The sequence below is a fragment of the Octodon degus genome, unplaced genomic scaffold (assembly GCF_000260255.1).
Source record: "Octodon degus isolate 3935 unplaced genomic scaffold, OctDeg1.0 scaffold00007, whole genome shotgun sequence".
Classification (NCBI taxonomy): Eukaryota; Metazoa; Chordata; class Mammalia; order Rodentia; family Octodontidae; genus Octodon; species Octodon degus.
Genome location: NW_004524583.1, coordinates 28209811 through 28216667, shown reverse-complemented (window position 1 = coordinate 28216667; position 6857 = coordinate 28209811).

Genomic DNA, 6857 nt, shown 5'->3' with positions numbered 1-6857 from the left:
GCCCCGCCGGCGCGCGGACCTGTGTCGCGCGCCTCTGGCGGGGAGGAGCGCGGCCCGCGGCTCGGTTTCGGGGCGCCCTGCTGGACCTCAGACGGGGGGTTCTCGGAGCCCGCGCACCGCGGCGCAGCTCCTGCCTGCGTCTGGCCCGGCCGGGGTGCCCGCGGGCGGGCAGGAGTGTTTCCCGGGGAGACACTGCGCCTTGAGACGCCGAAGCCCCGCGGGCGCCCCAGAGCCGCCCCCAGGTCCCCTGAGCCCCCCAGGTCCCCGGCGCGGGCTGCTTCCCGTGGGACAGCATCGCGGACGCCTTGAGAGTCGGATCGCCCCAGCCCGAGCCTTTCTTCTTAGCTGTTCGGGCGGCCTCATCTCGCAGAGCAGTGAAACCTGGGATCCCGAAATGCGGGGTGCTGGCTGCGGTCGCGGGCATGCGGTGTGCTGCGCGCCGGGCAGTTTCCAGCAGGCTGAGCTCCCCGGCGTTCGGAGGGGCCTGGCTCGGCCTCTGGCCTCTGCTGCCCCGAGCCCGCCCGCGCGGCTGCGCTGACCCGGCCGGCGTCTCCCGGCCCGCAGCGGCGGGCGGCATCGCGTGGGGCCGGGGAGAGTGGGGGCGTCTCGCCGGCTGTCAGAGGAGGCCTTGCCGGGCTGGCACGGAGTCGGTAGTTCTGGCGGTGTTGTCGAAGAGGCTGGGGTGCGGGGGCTGCGCGGGGCGAGGGCACTCCACAGGGCCCTGTCCGCTTGCGGTTGCTGCGGGGACCCCTTCTGAAGCCACCCCTCTCCTAAGGGTCACGTGAATGCCTTGCGTTGTCTTAATTCTGCTCTACTATGTGAGCTGCCCGCCGGAAGGGCCGCTTGGAGAACGCGTTGAGTAGAACCGTCGGTATTTTTCTGGGGAGAGAAGTGGGCATCCCACAGAAGAAGAATAGAGGGGGACAGGAGGAAAGTGGAAAGCAAAAGACTCAAAAAGTGACAGCCTTATTTGTTATATATTTTATTATCGGGCAGGGATTAGTACCAGCTACCCTGTCTTAACTTAGGCGTCCAGATGAAAAAACAAAACTTCCTAGTAAGTGCAAAGGGAGATGGCAGTGGTCGTTCTATTACCACGCTTTGCTGAGGGCAGCCACAGCCCAGAGGCTTTACTCACATAATCATTCTAAATCACCTTCATAAACCCTGCCCGCCTCGCGTTCGTTTCCCGCTGTTAGCCTGAGGAAGGGAAGGAGGCCGAGTGCCCTGTGTAGGTAACGCGCTATCCCATAGAGGACATGCTTGGTGTATGTTATGTGTGGGGTGCACAGTGATGCTTGGAGGTAGTCACGTAGTGGGATGATTAGATTAAGCTAGCTAACATCACCATTATGATTTGTGGGGTACAAACATTAAATATCTGAGCGATTTGGACGTACATCATGCGCTGCTGCAGAATGGCGACTAGAAGCAGTAATGCACTTACCACTTTAGCATAATCATAAAACATTTGACTTTGTCAGATATGCTGGAGTTTCCTATCCTAAGCAACCAATGAACTAATAAAATCCAACCGTGCACGTTTGCGGTGGGAGGAGAATGACGGGTTAAGTGAATTTTGAGTGGAAGGAACACATTTTGAGTATTTATATAGAAGTATTTAATTTGTAATTGTTGCTTAAAAACAGTTTTATAATTGTTGCTTGAAAGAATTCCTTATGCATGTAGATGCTGACAGGCTGTCTTAAAACTTTATCTTAATTAAGTGCACTAAATGGGCTGATAGACGAGACCTGGATGCTGGAAACGGTAGCCAAATCATATCTGTATCTTGAAAAATCCACATGAAGTCTGAGCCAGCTTCCCTGTTAGTTACTTTCGCAGGTCTATTGCTATAAGCAAGGTCAGCAGATACCTCCTCAGCTGTCTGAGACAAGAATCCAATGGTATCCTAAAAAGCGCGCTGTTTTACTTTGCATTTAGAAAATTTACTTTATTTTTTAGAGTATGGCTAGAAATTAATTTTCCCGTAGTTCTTTTTTTTTTTTTGGTGGAACCAGGGATTGAACTCAGGCCCTTGTGCTTGCCAGGGAAGCGCTTATTCCACTGAGCCATCTCCCTGGCCCCTTCCCGTAGCTCTTGATTCTGAGAAGTCTAAGGTCCAGGTCCTGGCAGATCCTGTGTCTGGGATGGGCTGCTTCCTGGCCCCTGGTCTTTTACCCTGTCCTCACATGAGAGAAAAATGAAACTAAGGAGTAAGGTTTAGGTGTTGAGTGTAATGCACTACAAACAGATCTTTTTTTGGTTTGTTTTTTAGTTGGATATTATATGTTAAGTCAGATATTGATGTAAAAACTTTAAAAAAAAAACCCATCAATCATGCTGTCTGGACAGAAATTCTTTTATTTATTTTTATACATTGATAATAAAGTCCTCACAGAAATGCTTCAGAAAATATTTCTCAGTAATGCCCTGGAATGACTGTGTGGTTCAGTATCAGTAAGCCTGCACTGTAAAATCCCATCCATACTGTACTCTTATTGTTTCTGTCTGTTTTGTGGCATGACAGTCTTCTCCACAAAAAGCAGCACTGTGTTCACCAGCTATAGTCTTTCATGTCTACAACTGATAGTGGGCGGGTGATGTCTGTTACCGCGGCAACATTTAATACACCATGTGTGGGCTGCAGTGTGTTAGGGTTGTTCCTCATGAAGCGGCGCTATCAGCTAATAAGTTTATACACAGGACGTCACAAGCAATTGTTTTGGTTTTTTTTCATGGTCAGTTATTTTACTCCTGGAAACTATTCAAAAGGAACATACAACAACAAAAAGATGGAAGAATAGTCCTTTGTTTGAAGGAAGAATTTTAAATAGAACATTTGAACAGAATGAAATGGTAGGAAGTTAACTCATTGTCTTCTTTGGAAATTAAGTCTTTTACTGCTTTGTGCATGGAAGGCAAAAATGAAGACCCAAATGGAGGAAGATCAGGAAAAACCAGCCTGATGTTGTTTCAGTAGCACTGACATAGGTAATTTGACTTAGAATTCTACGTAAGTGCAAAAAGATTTTTCCAATTTGTATTACTTGGGCCATGGAGCTTGTATTTTTCAAATGTTGAACCTGATGCTTTATTAAAAAAATTATTCTTTATTATGATTTAGATAACACTGAAAAGTTTCATTTACATGTGTTTATTCTGTGTAGTGTAAGTGTGGAGACTCTACAATGCATTACCAATCATAATTTCAACACTAAATTGATGGTCTTTTCAATGTGCTGGATAGCTGTGTGGGTATTTGATTTGCAAGCATTTTTAGCCATCCCCTTCAGAAGGTAAGAATTCTGGCCTTCTGTTGTCTTTCTTCTTTTGAGAATGCCTGAGTGCTACCGCAAGGAGAAGGATCACTGTACTTTGCTTTTACAACCTATTAGAGAATATACAAGAAGAAAAGAGCTTCAAAACCTAATGCAGTTTATTTCTCTGTACATAATCTCTGGATAAACTCAGTAACATTTCTGGCAGTAAGCATAGTCACCTGCCCCTTGATTCAGGGAATTCAGATTAGGCTAAACTGAAAAGTATTCATGTTTGCAGCCGTAACAGAGCAGCGAAGGTGGAGGGGGGGTCACTGCCGGGTTCTCAGCGCAGCTTTCCTGGTGTGAAGCTGCCCATTCCTGGAGCTCCAGCCTTCCCACTGTCTCTCCAACACACCGAAGGCTGTCTTGTCCCATCTCTTTCCTCAGCTGGCTCTCCAATTAACTTCTAATCCTGAGGAGTCTGGGGTCAGAGCTGTTGATTATCTTCTTCATTTTACTGCCTATTTTGAAGGTTTTTATTGTCTGTAAGGAAAAATAATGGTGGTTAGTAAACATTTATTGAATCCTCTTGTATAAGGAGCTTTACTGAACACAGTCGTGGATTCTTAGGCCTTGGGTGCCTTTCTGCTTCACATTAGTGTTTATTTCAGCCAAGCTGAAGTGTCGTCTGTCTTTGTGTCATTTTTCATGTTCTTCATTCCCAAGTCATTGCTAGAAGCATGACTAGAAGGACATTGTATATCCAGCTCCATCTGCACAAGAGCATGACTTAGTGTTCTGAGGTCAATACAAGATACACAAATATGAGCAAAGCTTTTCAGACTATACAGTTGTGGAAAATAAATCTGCCTGTCTTTCTATTATTTATCTTAGTCCGATTCTTCATAGCAATAACTGTGTTTGAATATTACTCCAAGATCTTGGTTTTGTTCTTATTTAAATTTACAATTAAAGTAAATGGTTTCAGTAACAACTACAGCTGTTTAGAACATGCTACTGGACAATTTAATGGGAAGGGAAAATAAAGATGTAGTTGAAGATACTATATCTACATAGGAATGTTCTTTACCACACTCATTGTAAAGAAAATGGTCAAAAAACCCTTTGAATACTGTTAGGCGACAAGGGAACAGGGAGAAGAGTGTGAACTGGAGAGCTCACTGTGTGTAGATGGTTGTGTAGGACACTGTGGTGATTGTGTATGAGAGAAAGAGGGAAGAACTTTCTAGTCCTGTTGGACCTTATGGGTTAAAGTGGAGAAAGTTGAAAGGAGGGAGGCTTAGGAGCATACGAAGGTAAAATTCTGCTATTGCTGTGGAGGGAAGGGTTTTTCAGATCCCTTACCTTTATGTCTCATGTGGAGTGAGTGTTCTGGGAGATTTTAAAATCATCTTGACTATCTTTTAGCAAAAAGACTAATGCCAGAAAAGTTAAAATGAGTAAGTGATTCATCAGGGAATACATTTGATGCTCAGGTCTAGCAGACTAAGAAGCCATTGTTATGCCAAGTATTCGTAAATACACAGTGAAGAAGGAATATGTTGATTGCTAGAAGTTGCCACTGCTTCACGAAAAGTTGATGTCCGTGCGACGTAATTTTCTCTTTTTACATTTGGATCATCATCATGTATATTGCCCTTACCATGCCCCAAAAACTCCACAGGGCACTCAACTTGCAAAAGGAAGAAAGCATGAACTCTAATTGTAGAAGCAGAACAACATTTCAGAGAATGGTTGATCTGTTACAGGACGGCATTTCTATGAAAAAAACTTGATTTTAGTGTTTATCCAGAGGAAACATGTTTTACTGACGTAATTTTATGGACCTCATTTTAAAAATTACTTTTTTAAGCCCTGATTTAAGAATTCCTAGGGCCAGCCAAATAGCTTACTGCATTAAGTGCCTGCAAGCCCACAGGGGCCAGGGGTTCGATCCCCAGGGCTGCCGTGCCAGTCCTGGCCCCGGGGCACACTGAGACGGCAATTGAGACAGGGCGTGGTGGTGGGCACCTGTAATCTCAGCTCTTGGGAGGCTGTAAACAGGAGGATCACTGCCAGTCAGATCTAGTAGTGAGACCCTGAACATGCTTTTATCTTCCCTAAAATACAAAAAAAAAAAAAAAATTCCTTTTTTGAGGTAGGAAATATATATATATGATACTAAAATTTTAAAGATATGGTGGATTATTATTATTATTATTTTTAACATTTTTATTTATTTATATGTGTGTGTGGCCAGCTCAGCCCACCAGGGAGTGGGGCTGGCTGGCATGTGGTGCTGGGGGATCGAACCGCGGTCCCTGTACTTTGCCAAGCTTGTTCCAAGTAGGTGCTTTAGACCACTGAGCCATCTCACCAGCCCCAGATATGGTGGATTATACAGGCAAAAGGAAATCTTATTTAAACCTTATCTTTCTGTTGGCCATTGCCCTTCCTCTAAGGTAAACATTGTTACCGCTTTGACCAAGACAGTATCATTTAATTCAGTCATGATTATACTATTATTTATTGAACTCCTGGCATATTCCAGGCATTGTTCTAAGCATGAAGATACAGTAGAGGGGAAAAAGGTATACAATATGTTTCCCATAAAGCATAAACCTTTGGGTATGAGGGAAGAGGGGGAAAGGGGAAACACTTTTCTTTTTTTTGGCGGTACCAGGGATTGAACTCAGGACCTTGTACTTGGAAAGGGGACACAGAGCGGAGAGTATTGCTCAAGGAATGATAAGTATTGTGGAGAAAGTTAAAACAGTAATAGGAATTAGAAGCTTGCATTGAAGCAGTGACGTGAAGAAAGAACAGAGCAAGGCAAGTGGCTGCCTGGAGAAGATCGTTTTGGGCAGAGGGAACAAGCAGGGTGTGCGAGAGGCTGGCACGTTCGAGAAGCAGTAGGAGGGGCAGGGATGTGGAGTGACAGGGGAAGAAGGGTGAGAGGTGAACAGAAGGAGAGGGGAAAGGATAACGTGCAGCTTGGTCCCTTGCTATGGCTTTGGATGTCACTTCCAGCACAGTAGGAACCACAGGAGGAGTGTTAGTATGGTGGAGCATGCTCAGAATTTAAAGTTTAACGCATGACTTGGTCATCCTCGTCAGGATGATGGTGGTAGGTAGGGAGCAGGAATGACCACTTCGTAGGCTGCTGTGATAATCTGAGCAGAGACTGTGGGGGCTTGTACCAGAGTGGCAGTGTTGGAGGAGGTGAAAAGTAGCTGAACTCTGGGTGCGTGCAGAGGTGGAGAGGATGCCCTGATGGGCTGTGGGTGGGCTGTGGGGGAAGGGCTGAAGGATCGTGCCACGATTTCTGACCAAGCAGATGAAAGGAATGGAGCTGCTGTTGGCTGGGACTGGGACAACTTTTGGTGACAAACCAGGAGCTTGGTTGTGTAAGTGTTAGTTTTGAAATATTCTTTAGATATCCAGACAGAGATGTCACGTTGCTAACATAGAGTAGGGTTGGAACATCAATCGCAGGTATCCTGTGGGAGTCGTTGGGGATGAGGTCACAGAGAGTCCATGTTGACAGGAAAGGGGCCAGGCGTTGGGGGTACTCTGCCATTCAGTAGTCTGGCA